The sequence below is a fragment of the Periplaneta americana genome, chromosome 2 (genome assembly GCF_040183065.1).
Source record: "Periplaneta americana isolate PAMFEO1 chromosome 2, P.americana_PAMFEO1_priV1, whole genome shotgun sequence".
NCBI lineage: Eukaryota > Metazoa > Arthropoda > Insecta > Blattodea > Blattidae > Periplaneta > Periplaneta americana.
Genome location: NC_091118.1, coordinates 24,618,339 through 24,634,113, shown reverse-complemented (window position 1 = coordinate 24,634,113; position 15,775 = coordinate 24,618,339). Strand labels below are relative to the sequence as shown.

At 34.7% G+C, this 15,775-nt stretch overlaps 1 protein-coding gene across 1 annotated transcript in view; it reads left to right on the top strand.

Moving 5' to 3' along the window:
• The first annotated feature begins 834 nt into the window (after positions 1-834).
• LOC138716308 (uncharacterized) overlaps positions 835-15,775 on the top strand; it is a 145,119-nt gene continuing 130,178 nt past the window's right edge. The window contains exon 1 of the mRNA XM_069849257.1: positions 835-923. The gene's annotated coding sequence lies outside the window, so the exon portion shown is untranslated. The remainder of the gene's footprint in view (positions 924-15,775) is intronic.

Sequence of the window (15,775 nt, the reverse complement as noted above, 5' to 3'; positions counted from 1 at the left end):
ACCCGACTTAACGCCCATACATTTTTTTTCCTTTGAGGTCATGTGAGGAGTGCCGTGCATGCCATCCCAATTGACACCAGAGAGGAACTGATTGTGCGAATATTCTCTCCTTTGATCATATTCGACACAGATTTGTAATGTCCGCGTAGGCTTCCGCAGCTGGTGTATATGGTCTCTTGATAAACTTCGGGGCTTATACCGCGTTGTCTTGGTGATGGTGGCTGACGTTTCGACCACAACACAGCGGTCGAAACGTCAGCCACCAACACCAAGACAACGCGGTATAAGCCCGAAGTTTATCCAGAGACCACAGATTTGTAATGTTCGGCAGTATCCAACAATCACTGCTACGACTGTGAAATTAATGCAATAGATTCAGGGTAGACACCTTGAACACCTTCTGTAAACTGTACGTAACGGTACTTGAAGAAATAGATGAATAATTACTTCCTAAACTTCCCTCCTGAGCACGAGTCTTACTCATTCAGGAGTGGGCTAGTTTATCTTTCTTTGTATTTATTAATTTGTATTCATCTCAGACTTACTAAGAATAATAAATAAATAAATAAATAAATAAATGCCACTAAAATCAGTTGTTTCTTCGATGTTGCGTAGCTCCTAAACGATGCTTCAGAGAACATAGGTTGTTTTCTCGAAAAATTATGCTCATTGAGAGATTTATCACTCCTCAGAGTTTGTCACAGAGGTCCTGACTCACCCTGTATTTAATATTCTTCATGAATCACCCTGTATATCTACTGTATCTGTAGAATCGGGTCTGGCTTTTTTAAATACTAGTGATATGCGGCTCTGAGCAACTTGATACCTTGGGGGCGGCTCCAGGAAGTTTTCAACCAGAAGCCAGAGCACTGCACCAGGGGCCGTACAACATCACAGATATCTTCAAGCTTCGAGCTAACAACGTAAGTATTATCCTATTTATTTTCAAAGAAATGCTCATATTTTTGACCAGCGGATTGTTACTGAACGTAGGTCTATGTACGCCTACGTACATGAAGCAGAAAATACAGTGTGGAACATTGCATGGTGGGGTTTCAGAGGTTTATATATATTTTTTTTAATGAAAAGAGAAAGAAGTGTAATAGGCCTATTGGTGTCAGATGAAAATAATACTCTCAAAGTTTTTCGTTTGTAAGTTTGAGGCACCGAAGGAAACAAAAGACGTTCACAATGGAACAAATGTAACAATTTTCATTGTTACAATTAATTATACAAGATGGATGTCGAAGGAAAAGTCGCAGCTAGAGCGCTGTACTTATAATCCTGTGGACCCGGGTGCGATCCCAGGTGTACTCCCTATTTATAACTTTTGTTGGGCAAGCCCGTGGCCCAGGTAACACAGGGGTTTTCTCCGGGAAGCTCCGGTTCCCCTGTGGCATCCCAACAAATCTTTATCTTCATCTCATCGCAGACGTAGTGTAGACCAGCCTCCTATGGCGCACCCTGGGCAACGACTCTGTCGGTAAATTGGTCTACATAACTGGCTTCATATGGGAGGATGACAAACAGTTAAGTACCCGCCATTGGTTAAAAAAAATTGAATCAGTGGCTCATTAAGTATAAGATCCACAGAAAACTCGTACATTTTGTGATAATCATCCGGATGAAGTGCATGTAACAACTGAAGTTTATAAAGAGTCAGCTGAAGACGTTTCTTTAAAGTTCTATCAACTGTTGTTTTTGGAAGTCCTAATTGAGGACCGTTTTTGCAAAATTTGCTAACTGCAAAATTTGGAAAATTGAGATTTTGGTGGATTCGTTAACATAAAGCAGGCCTCTACACGATGTTAAAGTTATCTTAGTAAAATTGAATTATTTCTTTTCATTGTAGTGTGTCAAAGTGTGATGGTTGCACCTATAACCTATTTGTCTCCATTCAGTTTTTTGTCTCTCCTGTAAAATTTAGTTTTTTCAGTTAGCAAGTTTTGCAAAAATGGTCCTCAAATGTCGGGCACATTTACGAACTGATTTCTTTGGACTCTGAACAAAAATGCTCTTCGGATGGCTTCTACCGTTTCATCATTTGTCGATGGTCTTCCAATATGCTTCTTTCTCCAATAGGCTTCCAGTCTTTTTAACTGCATATCCTAGGGTTACAATATTCTGAAGTCTGAACATGATGACACACTCCTATCACCTACAAACTCCTTGTAGCCTAACGACTTTGTTATTTATATCACTTCCAGGGTGAGAGTTAATGGGGGGGGGGGGAAGGCGCCATGTTGTATTAGTGAGCTGTGTTAGGAAGCTCCATGATGTGAAATTAGTGAGCTGTGTTAGGAAGCGCCATGTTGTGAAATTAGTGAGCTGTGATTAGTAGAAGGAAACTAAATGGGGAGAATAAGGGAACTACATGAAGAAAGTCAGACAAAATTCAGAGACTTCTACATCTCAGTAGACATACCATATTAGCTTGTTATTTAATGACCACATGTCTACTATGTAATTGCAATATTATTATAACATAAAATATGTCCCTCCTAACGAATTGTGCCTTATACTGAAATATTTTTCGTTAAAAAGTAGATTTTTTTTCGGAAAGGGAGCAACATTTTTATTTCATTATAGTGGTAGACCAATTGATTTTCTTTTTGTAAAAAGTAATTCGTTAAGTTTAAATAGTTTAACGTTAAATCATATATGAAAAAGGTAGGAGACAGAAAATAATTTCATTCGTTCACTCTCAGGTTACTGCCTAAGGCAAGGTCTTTCACTGCAAACCCAGCATTCTCCAATATTTCCTATTTACTGCCTTTCTCTTAGTCTCCGTATATGATCCATACATCCACATATCGTAATGTCTAAAAAAAAATTCATAATACTGAACATTTCGTTATTCTGGCTTTCGTTTCAACTACACCTTACTGTAAATATTAGGGCCTACATCTTTACTTGCAGTGAATAAAGTCCGAGTATCTGGAAGGAGTTTCAGGTCATATGCACGATCTTGAAGGCTTCGTAGAGTACTCATAGAATCTAAAACTATTTCCAAACACACTGTAATAGACAGCTATTTTCTGAAGCTTAAAATGCTAACATGGAAAACAATTTGCACACGGCGCTCCTAGCGCCTAGACCTGAACAATCGGCGAAAAATCAAAATTCAATAATAACAGCAATTTAAAAACTCTTTTACTGTAATAATATTTATACGCGACGAAAACATTTGAATGTCCGTATTCAAGAAACAAATAATGATAAGTACAGAAGTTAAGCTTATATTACTTTACTAGCCGTACCCGTACGCTCCGCTGCACCCGTTAGAAATAAATATAAAGTAATTACATAATTAAAATAGGACATTTGATCCAGGGAACATTCGTGTTTGATAGAAGGATAAATCGTTTAATATGTTACTTAATTTAAATTGCATCCAGATAATTAAAATGCGATCATTTTGGTCCAGAGACACTCATTTGGTGCAATGACAATTCCTTTAACATGTTTCTTAATTTTTATTACATGCAACCATAGTGTAATGAAGATTGACATCATTTAGATTTAATGTGTATATTTTATTTTACTTGTTATAGGTTTCCATTGAATTATGGTAATAACTTAATTTTAACCCTTGTTTTCTACGTATTCAGTAAATGGCGCTTGGCCCACTATGGTTCTGAACCCTTCAAATATCTTATATTATATTATATTATACTATATTATATTATATTATATTATATTATATTATATTATATTATATTATATTATATTACATTACATTACATTACATTACATTATATTATATTATATTATATTATATTATATTATATTATATTACATTACATTACATTACATTACATTATATTATATTATATTATATTATATTATATTATATTATATTATATTATATTATATTATATTATATTATATTATATCAGAAGTTACTATAATAACATTATAGCATTATGTCCATCTAGAGAAACTACACTTTCCAATGGTGAAATAATAATTAATTATACAAATCGGTTAATTTAGCTACCGATATTACTTCATACAAACACAGAAACATTCTCTGTGGGCTATCTTTCATAGCTTTGGATTGTTGCTGTCCAAGGCTCCTTATAGACGAAGTCATTTGTTTTTTATTTCATTACACCGCCTTAGATGGCAGTTACTTTAATTTTAAAACTCATTTATCTCATTAAATATCAGTCCTATCAAAATTTTTCAAGGAATAAAACTTATCGAAAATTATTTTTAAAGAAACATTTGTTATGTAACATTTTTCACAAAAATCAATAATAAGCGAGATATTTCGATTTATTTAATTCAGGCCTCCTTATAAACCCCCTTTTAAATAATGTATTTTGAATGCCATATAGCCTAAAATCTAAGTTACAACGAACTTAATTTATATTCCAATTTTCATCGAAATCCGTTCAGCCATTATCGCGTGAAAAGGTAACAAACATACAGACAGACAGACATACAAACAAAAATTTCAAAAAAGCGATTTTAGGTTTCAGGGTGGTTAATTATATATGTTAGGACCAATTATTTTTGGAAAATCGAAAATTACCAGAAAAATTTCGGCTACAGATTTATTATTAGTATATAGATATAAAGAAATTAACGTTAGACCTACAAAGTCTCTCCATTCATACATGTAACATGGCATATAGGAATTTTATACCGCAGACCAAGTAGGCTAGTTATGTACAAATTGTACATTACAAGAAAATAACAGAAGAATAAATGCGACTTTTTTAACACTGAGAGGGAAAATTGAAGCATTTCTCTCTAAAAAAAAAAAAACTGTACAATCACTTTGTTCGCCAAAAATCAACTTGTGTGTTCCAAGTTTCGATCACGAGTCTGTGATATTCTAATCGCTTAAGTGATAGCATACAAAAGGAATGTAAATTCATTACAGTAGTTGGTAGGTATTACAAGTATTTTAATAGACGGAACCACTTGTAATTTCTTTCAGCCATGTTTGTTAGGGTGACAAATGCAACTGAAGGACTGTTTTTGTGTTTAAATCATCACTGTCAAGAGTACTTAATTAAATAGTGTTTATATGCGAAGAAACTGACGTCATGTTCAAGAAAAAAGAAACGCAGACTAAACCACAGACACCAGAGTGTTCGTGGAAAAGAGATCCAGTCTCACAACTGTCCTTTGATTCATTTCTGTAATGAAATATAAAGACGTCTATAAGTCATACTGCTATATTAAACTGACGCACGTGTACATCAAAGAGCAAGGCACAGAGGGGCATTTGACGTCAAGAAATAGTCAGAAAAAACTTTTCCACACTTATTTTTAATTGATATGATATGATATATTTATTCCACCAGCTTACATCGGTCGTGATGGCCCTTCACATTTCTGTATACAGTACCATCACTCCCTTGGATACATGATTTTCTGCTTACGCTTTTTCTAAACCTCCGGCTATTACATATAAATGACCCTGATCACTTTTCTATCACGTCCCTCACCTCTGTTTCCCTCCCCTCTTCTTATATTTACCCTTCCCTTTCCCAGTTATCTATCTTATTCTTACTAATCTCATTTAACTAAACAATCACTTCTCTCAATATCTTATTAATTGGTCCGAACGTTATTTATATTTGTTGAACTCTTCCATAGTTGTTAACTTATTTATTCACTTGAATCACTAACATTCACTAACCACTTATTCCTATTAATCAAATCTGTATATTTTCAGACGAAGTAGTTTCTACCGTTTCATTACCTTTCCATTCCCACTTTCTTTATTATATTTGTATCACTACTTACTTATTATCACTCTCTGGTTATTACTTGTATCTTATCCTTTTTCACCATTATTTCCTTGCCTTACCGTCTTTTCTGTCACTGTCACTCTTTTCACTTCGTCACTTTCTTACGTTTTGTCACTCATGCCACTCATGCACCAACCTCTTAAGTTATAAGTACACTTCGTTGAATTGCCACACGCAGCATGCAATCACGTTGCCGATGTATGGTAGTATAGAGGAGGTGGGCGACCTGCCGGTCTCGTAGTATAAGCAGTTTATGTTAAGAGTTGTGACCGGTTCAAATAGATAGAGCAGCTACAGCTAATGTATATCTATGTAAGCACTTGTTTTTGCATTACTGTGGTTGGAATAGTCAAAGCTTAACATTTGTTCAGTGCAGACAAGAATTCAATCAAACATACTACAATGAGAGTGCTGTTGTTCCAAATAATTGCCCCTGGAATACCTTTACCCCCGCAGCCAGTCTTGACCCGTTGGGAAACGTGGTTGGATGCTGTTAATTATTATGCAGAACATTACGGCAAAATAATGGAGGTAATTGATGAATTGGATAGCACAGACAGTTCCGCTGTTGCTGCTGTAAATTCATTGCCTTCTGAACAGCTATTGGAAGATATTCTGTCCATTGCTTCTAATTTTAAAATCGTCTCCAAAAGCATCATCCTGTTAGAATCGTCTAAACTAAAACTCTCAGAAGCCCTTAATATAATGGATAAAGTATCACAAACCGTTATCCAAAACAACAATTCATTAATTTCAGAAAAAGTGAAATGTAAGTTGAGAAACATTATTGCTAAAAATTCTGCCTATTCACAACTTCGTATTATAAATGATGTACCATCAGGTCACGACAAGACATCTGAAGTTGATGTACTAAAAAGTAGTGATTTTCCGTTCTTAAAATATGTACGTATTACATCGTGTGATGTTGAACGTACATTTTCCCAAAATAACAACTGCTTAAGTGACCATCGGAGGAGGTTACTTTGCAGTCGCTCAAAATGTACGTAACTGTTCACTGCAATGCACATATTCAAGATGATGTGAGTATCTTACGTTAAATTTTAAGATTTAATATATCTCACTATAAAATAATTGTGCATTTACATGTTTAGACATTTCCTACTTCAATGATCATTCATTATATTTCTTGAATGCAGGATACAGGTTTTATTGTAACCGCAGTATACTGCTCAGTGTTTACATTAGAGGCATAATCCATCCGTTGCACGTCCCCTTCTCAAACAGTCTATACTGCGTGCACAGTAAACCTTGCGATTCTCGTGGCAATTCCACGAAGTCTACAGTAGTTATAAGTTTTCTGTCCCTTACTTCTTCCCACTGACAAACCTCTATTCGGTGTCCCTAATGTTACTTCATCTCTTCCGGTTCTTGTAGAATCTTGTCTTCTTATCTTGGTATCTTCTTCATCTCTCGATCCCTTCTGTAATTGCTGATCCATATTTGCTCTTCCAGCTGGATTCACTGAACTCTTTTTTGCTGTTCTCAGCTCCTGTATGCCGTCTTATTTTTAATTGTACAAAGCTTGACGTGCATGAATATTAACAAGAAATGCAAGTCTGTAGGCCTATACTAGAAACAACCCTTGATACTTATACAGGGTGAAAATGCCTTGCAAATTTTCAGAGCGAATAGCTCATGTTGTGTGTAACAAAAAAACTGTAATATCATATTGGTGGAAAGTTAATAGTTTTTTTTTCAGAAAAAGATGTTTTTTCTCAAATTTTTAGAAACCTCTTATTCGGTAACTATTGCGAGTAGGATCGTAATTTTGTCCATATCGATAGAAAAGTTAATAAAACATAATTTAATCCCTCTAGCGTACTTCAATAGTGTGAACTGTTTTCGTGTAAACTTAATTTAAAAAACCTCTAATTTCAAGCCACTGCAGTCCACACCTTTGGAGTAACGGTTAGCATGTCTGGCCGCGAAACCAGGTGGCCCGGGTTCGATTCCCGGTCGGGACGAGTTACCTGATTGAGGTTTTTCCGGGGTTTTCCCTCAACCCAATATGAGTAAATGCTGGATAACTTTCGGTGCTGGACCCCGGACTCATTTCATCGGCATTAACACTTCCATGACATTCAGACACTAAATGATATGATATATTTGGTCACAGCACTTCTTTACAAATAATGGTGCACCTCACATTTCTGTATCCGGTGCCACCATTAACATATTACAGTAACACATTATTTGCAGTATGCGTCTACACAAATAGTCCCAATTACACTTTGTACCTTTTTTATTACTTGTTCAATCTCCCCTTCAGTATTTCTCCTACATTTCATTCACTATTCTCTGTTTGATCATTAATTCTAATATATCTAAAATTATATACGCCTTTCAAACCCCCTTTTTCCTCTAACTACTATTCACTAAAATTTCAATTTCACTTATTCTCTATAAATTATCATATTGAATTATTTGCCCTATTTGTTCTTTGACCTTTTCTCCTATATTTCTCTTATATTCATTTACTGTTCCAACGTTCAGATGTTAGTACTAATTTTATGCTGTCACTTGTTCATTTCTCTTAACCCTTTTTCACTCATTCCTATTTGCGCTCACTTTCACTTTCTCACTATTCCACTTAAACCTAATCCTTTCGCACTACTCTCACTTTTTCAGACACTAAATAACCTAAGCTGTTGATAAATAGTCGTAAAATAACCTACTAAAATCTCAAGTCACTGCACAATGTGAGTTCATTGTAACACAGCTCCAGAGAACAGCTTTTACTGGTTTATCGGCGGCAAACTATATTTAGAAGGGTATGAACAATGAGTTCTTTTCCTAACACTTCTGGCTCCGGTTCAGTCGTAGAGAGGCTTACTATGTGGGTGAAAAAGAGCCAATTGTTAGTGATTTATTGTGTTGTGAAACATGAAATTTGTTCATAATAGGCACGTTCTTACTAATGTAACTTCAATTGTAAGTTTGTAAAGTATTTTCCTTCTTACAGTAGGGTTTAAATATTACAATTGAAAAACTTATGTTTTTAAAGTTCTCCAAATATAATGTGAGTTTTAGTGTAGCCTGTCACGTCCGGTTACACCAATTCTTTTATCATTTAATACAGCATCATTTAGAGTGTTGAATCCTTGTATGTATGTATTTATTCACACTGCAATGGGTATATACCTGGTGGCAGTGGTAACTAATTACTAGAGCGGTGCAGACGGAGCACATGACAGACAGAATGGCATCATAGCAAGGGTTCCGACGTTACTCGGCGTGTTCCCTGTGTACAAGCGACGGTCATGTACACGATGTGTTGACGTACAGACGACACAATAGAAATGACACAGTTCCCTAACGTTTCTGAAATTAATTTCCTACAGATACTTTAATAAGATATCAAAATTGCAAAACTAATTAACCATTTCATCCTAAACAAATAATATATACTTTACATCTATGATTTCATACAGAACGCAAACAAAATCACTGTTTATTTGTAACGGGTTCATGTTATTCTATTCGCAAAAGCACTTGAACTATTGTTTTTTGTTTTTCCTTTTCTTTACAATGAGTGTGATTTATTAATGCACATGTGATACGTTATCAGATTTCTTGCAAATATTGTTACAATGCATAACAAGTGACATTTGTACGTTATTAACAGAAAGCGATTGTCGTCTATCTGATAGCATGGCCTTACATGTGGAGAAGCTTCTTTCTACGTCTGTTGAAACAACTGGGGCATACGTAAAATCCTGTACAACATTTTTTTCAACTTCTGTTAGTTCTTCAAAGGAATCCTTATCTCCAGAAATACTGTCACTAATCTTTCAGAGTTTATAATATCCACCATTTTTTTCAACTTATTTGTTATTTTCGCAGATATTATTTTACCAATTTTATCGTCTACTTGAGTCACTTTCTTCCAGATATTTCGCAGTAGGGAAATCTGATCAACCAGTTTTGTACCAGACTTTTCTAAAGCTGTTATACAATCAGGAATAAACCCATAATTCGATTCAATGCATTCCAATTGTTTTATGCTTGAATCAATTAACAAAAATATCACCATATTCGGAATTAAGTCTCTTAACTTTGCCGAACGAATTTGCTCCGCCTTAGGCATCGTAACACTAGAACCGAACTGTTCTTATGTTTCTTCAGTACTGACGTTTGCTTTACTACGCTGTACCTACAGCTTGGAGCTATCCTGTGTACCGCAGAGTCAGACCTCTGCAGGTACTCAAGGTGAATTTACAACCCTTGCCCTGTTGCCGGTGTGTCGAACAACTGCTCCCTTTGCACTGCTCTACTAATTACACTCAATAATGACAATAATAAACTTAATTAAAATACAATTAATAATAATACTAATAATTAATACTAACAATAATTAATAATAATAATAATAATAATAGTAATAATAACAACAACAACAATAGGGAATATACTAAATTAAAAGAAACGATCACTTAAAGTAACATTTGAAATATTCTAATTTGTATCTTGAAACTAAGATCGAACTAAAACCCACGAGTATGATATGTTCATGTCTGCACAAGTACCTTTCAACATTACACTCATTTCGCTGTCAACTCACTCACTGCACTGGAACTACGACACATTTCACTGATTCTATCCCGATTTCACTAACACTTCAAAAACATTTCACTGTTCAAATTCTTTGCACTGCCACTGTAAACTATAAAGCTTCACTGACAGGAACACGTTTCACTTACACAGCACACTTCACTGACACGACATATTTCTTCACTGATACAACACACTTCACTGACACAACATAATTCTTCACTGATACGACACTTCAATAACAACATATCATTTACACCCTTTAACTACTGTGTATTAAAGTTTGCGCGTTCTTACGCATTCATAGTGATATGAGGCTATAGAGTACTTTTGGGTTTACCAGTGGGCAATACCCATAAACAAGTGTCAAGTTATTTTATTTTATTTTTGTTTTTCCTTTCTCTGTTCTTGTTATTCTCAACTATAATATATTTATTTATATACAATAAAGTTTACTACATTATTAAAAAAAAATTATTGCACTCATAGGTTTAACAATATGATTATCCTACTCGTATAGCAAGTATAGCAATTTCCATGCTACATGCATGTTTCGTCAATAATAACCTTGCTCGAGGCCAGGGGCATTCCGATATAACGTTATAGTATACTCTTTCCCAGGATGTTTACGTTTAATTACGTCATCTGTAGTAAAACCGCTCGTCTTGGTACGTTTCACTTTCACACTAGCTGGCTTAGAAATTTGGAACTCACTGCACTATCTCGTGACGTCAACTCGTTGTGGGAAGAAAGCTCTTTCTTATGTCGCTTACGTCATAGTATCATATGTTTTCAAGGGCAGAGACGTTGAAGGGACATGGCTCCGAACAGCGTTCACTGTGCCCATAAACGGTAGACAGGCAAAACGGCGCGGAGTGCCAGACAGATCGCGTCGAGTGCAGAACAGTTCAGATTTAGAGAACCATAAATAAGAATAAGTTGTACTTAGGAATTTGCAACTGCTTTGGATTATGAATTCTGCAGTGCCTGGGAAAAGTGACATAAATCAGTTTGCACAAATCTTTTTTGATAATTTATTGACAACTTACGGAACATCTGCTCGCTTGGATTTCTCCCATTACAATAATTCATACAGAAAAAAAAATCAAATCGACATAAACCAGTGTAAGTTGTCAATAAATTATCAAAAAAGGTTTGTGGAAACTGACATGTCATTTTTCCCAAGCACTGCAGATTTAAGAGTTTGATAATATAGGAATAGAAGAGTTCCTAACCTAAGAATCTATACTGTTTTGCACTTGTATGCCGTATTACTGAATTGAGTCCAATGATCTGAAAGCGTTAATTTATTGAATCAGTTTATAATTTTTATAAATCTATATATATAATTTGAACTGGTAATGGAAATTACGGGAAAACGGCTGAACGGATTTTAATAAACGGCCCCTCATTTTGAAGCTTGGAACCCAAAGTTTTTCGGAAAAATAGGAGTTTTCAGTGAAATGTCAATTTTCCTACATTATTTTCCTATTTTCCAGTTTTCCAGTTTTGAGAACTAGCTAATTGCATTCAGGAGAAGCGAAGCGAGCATCAAGTCGGCCGTGTTGCATTTCAGAATAAAACAAAACACACACTACAGTAAACAATATTACACGAAGGCCATGATCTGCAACAATGCTGACATATTTAGAGCTCAAATTAAATTGGTTATTAAAAACTTAACTTACTAAAAATAATTTACAGTTTCGATTCTGTGGTGTGTAATTTTCTGGGTACAGTTGTGTATTGGATATTAAAAACTACAAATCTTGAGGTGGTTTGATGACATTATTACTATTAGAAATGAAATATTATTGTAGTTAATGCCGTGAAGTGACTATTTTTCATTAATTATACATATTAATGCTATATTGATGATATGAAAGTGAAACGTTTTGGGGTTACATAAGTAGATGTAGAGAATAACTTAAATTAGATTTTGATTTCTATATTTTACTGAGTGGCGGCTATATAGTATATGTTACTGAAAGCTATAAAACTTACGTAAGATAATAATACTATTAAAAATCAAATATTTTTATAGTTATTAATCAAGTGGGGTTGGTCTTTTTCATATATTTAATGGCGGTGTGGTGTAGATATTTATATGCGTGGTTCTCTTCAGTATTGGCTCGAGAGAGAGAGTATTTTTCATTATTATGGAAGCAAATAACTTTCAGAATGTCTGGTATTCTTCATTGAAAATAAATCTGAAAAATGTTTATTTGAACGTCTAATGAACGTAGTTTGCAGCATTTGCTGCACAAGGCACTAGTTTTCATTATAGAACTGTATCGGAAATTCCGACGTTCCACAGTAAAACTGTGAACCTATTGATAGAAACACGGTCTTTGAACACTGTTTTCTCTCTCGCCCTCACCTCTCTCTCTCTCTCTCTCTCTCTCTCTCTCTGTGTGTGTGTGTGTGTGTGTGTGTGTGTGTGTGTGTGTGTGTGACCTTCATTGATCGGAGAATTCAGTCAAGACCGGCATGACGTGTCAACTAGCGGCACATCAAGGAGATTCAATATACGTCACTAGGACGCAAGCTGTAAACAAACACAAGAGATGACTTTTCGACATACAGGCTATTGGCAACAGACGTACAGACCACAACAATTCGTTCGCACACTAAAGTAGCTGGAAACAAAACTATTCACAAATTATTTCTAAGCAACGAAACGACTTCTTCTGTTAAAGTAAGTACAGTGCATATCCCTTTCAGTTCTTCAGTAAAAAATCTTGGCATTCACATGGATAATAATCTCAACTGGGACATGCAAATCACAGAAACCTGCAGAAAAGTATATTCTATTATCCATGTGCTAAAAAGGATAAATGTTCATCTCCCCTCTTGCTTAAAAAAGTCCCTTGTGCAGACACTTGTATTTCCCTATTTCGACTATGCGGACATTTTACTGACTGACCTCTCCAGCGACAACAAAATGAAACTTCAACGTGCTCATAATTTGTGTGTACGTTTTGTAAGCAATGTTCGTAAATATGATCATATTACCCCATCCCTGGAAGCAATAGGTTGGCTTAAACTAGATAAGAAAAGAAATTTACATTCACTTCTCTTTCTCTTCGAAATCTTGAACTCTTCTATTCCTTCGTACCTGTCGTCTCGCTTCACTTACCTTTCTTCCCACCATAATCTAAACACACGCTCACGTCATGAAACAATACTAACAATACCATCCCATCGCACCTCCTCATACTCATCTTCTGTCACAATAGCCCTGCCAAGACTCTGGAATTCGCTACCTGCTAGCATCACGGACTGTCGAAATAAAATTGAATTCAAACGAAAACTTACTAGGCACTTGGTCAGTAATTGATTACTTGTAAATAGTTTCTTTAATCTATCACAAAATATTTCAATATTCAGTAATTTCATCACTATACAATTTTGTTATTCTAGATTTAATTTGTAATTCAGTAAATATAAAATATTCTTTGTTTCTCTATGATAAATTATCTAGCTTTAATTATTCAGTAATCTTTTCGTACTTTGATTTTATTGTAATTGTAATTGTAAATTTAATACTAATTGTAATGTTATTTGTAACTGTAATTGTAAATTTAATACTAATTGTAATTTCATTGTTCATATTGTAGTTGGAATCTCCTGGTAGAGGGGCAGAGAAGGCCTGATGGCCTTATCTCTACCAGGTTAAATAAATAAATACTAATACTAATACTTATAAAAGAATTGATGCTAGCTAAGCTCTTTGAGATAATAAAAATAATCGTGTACTGATTTTAGTGCAGTGGAGCACGTGAATAAATGCCAAAAATATCCAAAAATGACCATAATAGTGGGAAATTCTCCCAACTTGCATAGCAAATTATTATTATCTTCTTCTTCATCTGTTGCCTGACAAGTGTTAGGCCACAAGGCCTGTTACGGTCTCACATAAAATTTTCACGCCATCTCTTAGCAGGACGACCCACAGATCTTTGGCCATGTGGTACATAATCATAAATTGCCTTTAGGAGTCTACTATTACTCATTCTTTCCAAATGATGTTTCCAATTAGACTGATATTGAACAATGTAATCTAAAACTGGTTGAGTTCTTAGTTCCTTTAAAATTTCACAATTTCTTTTCAGATCCCATTTAGTATAGCCCGCTGTTCTTCTCATGAATCGCATTTCACAAGCCGTTATTCTGTTTTCCTCAGTGTCCATGCTTCGCTGCCATAGCTGAGCATCGGTCGTGCCAATGTGTTGTAGAGACGTATGCGGGTGTGTTTCTGAACCAAGGATGGTTTCATCACACTATTTATAATGCCCATAGCTCTTGTGTATTTATTAATTTTCTGTGATATGTCCAATTCTTCAAAAATGGAAAGATTGTAACCTAAATATGGGAAAATATTACATCTTTCTAATATTTTGTTAACAAGACAAATTTTACTTTGTATTGGGTATTTTCCACAGAATGCCATAATTTTTGTTTTATCTGTTGAAATTTTCATATTGTATGTGGCTGCTACTTGCTGCAAATTATATATTGACCTTCGGAAGTCGTCTTCTGAAAGTGCTAATAATACCAAATCATCTGCAAAAATGAGAATTGAATCCAATTGAAGGTATCTGTTAATTTGTATATATCCATGGCGAGTTTGCTTCCCCTCTTTAATTATTCGGTTCATATAAGTAATAAAGAGAATGAGTGATAATCCACATCCTTGTCTTACATCACTATTGGTGGGTGTCCAAGATGATAGCTTACCATCTTGTTTAAGTGCTATTTTATTTTGGTTATATATGTTATGAATATTGTGGATAAACTGTTGTGGAACATTGTCGTCTAATTACTAAAATTTGTAATAACCTTGATCTGTCTACTTTATCAAAGGCCTTCTTGAAATCCACAAAAGGCAAATTGTTATTATTATTATTATTATTATTATTATTGTTGTTGTTATTATTATTATTACTATTATTATTATTAAGTTCAAATGGGAAGTTTAAATGGAAAGTAAGCTACTGTGGCTACTTCCCATAAAGTAGCATATAATAAAACAAAGAACAAGACTGTTGGTGAGACTAGAAATCTACACGAAATATAAGATCGACTAAATAAATTAATTAACATAGATATATTAGTGAATCTCTACAGGTGGTCCGTTAATGACACCGATAAACATTATAACTGAAATCAATTTTTTTTTGCCATGTTCTTTCTTTCGAACATGTCCATTGTCATCCTAGTTAGTAATCACATCACAGATACGAGCTCAAGAAGCAGGAAGGTCCTGAACTTTGTACACGATGCTTAAAATAGCCCACAGAAAGAAATCCAGTGGAATGATATCGAGTAAACACGGTGACCACTTTTTATTTTTATTTTATTGGGTTATTTTACGACGCTGTATCAACATCTAGGTTATTTAGCGTCTGAATGAAATGAAGGTGATAATG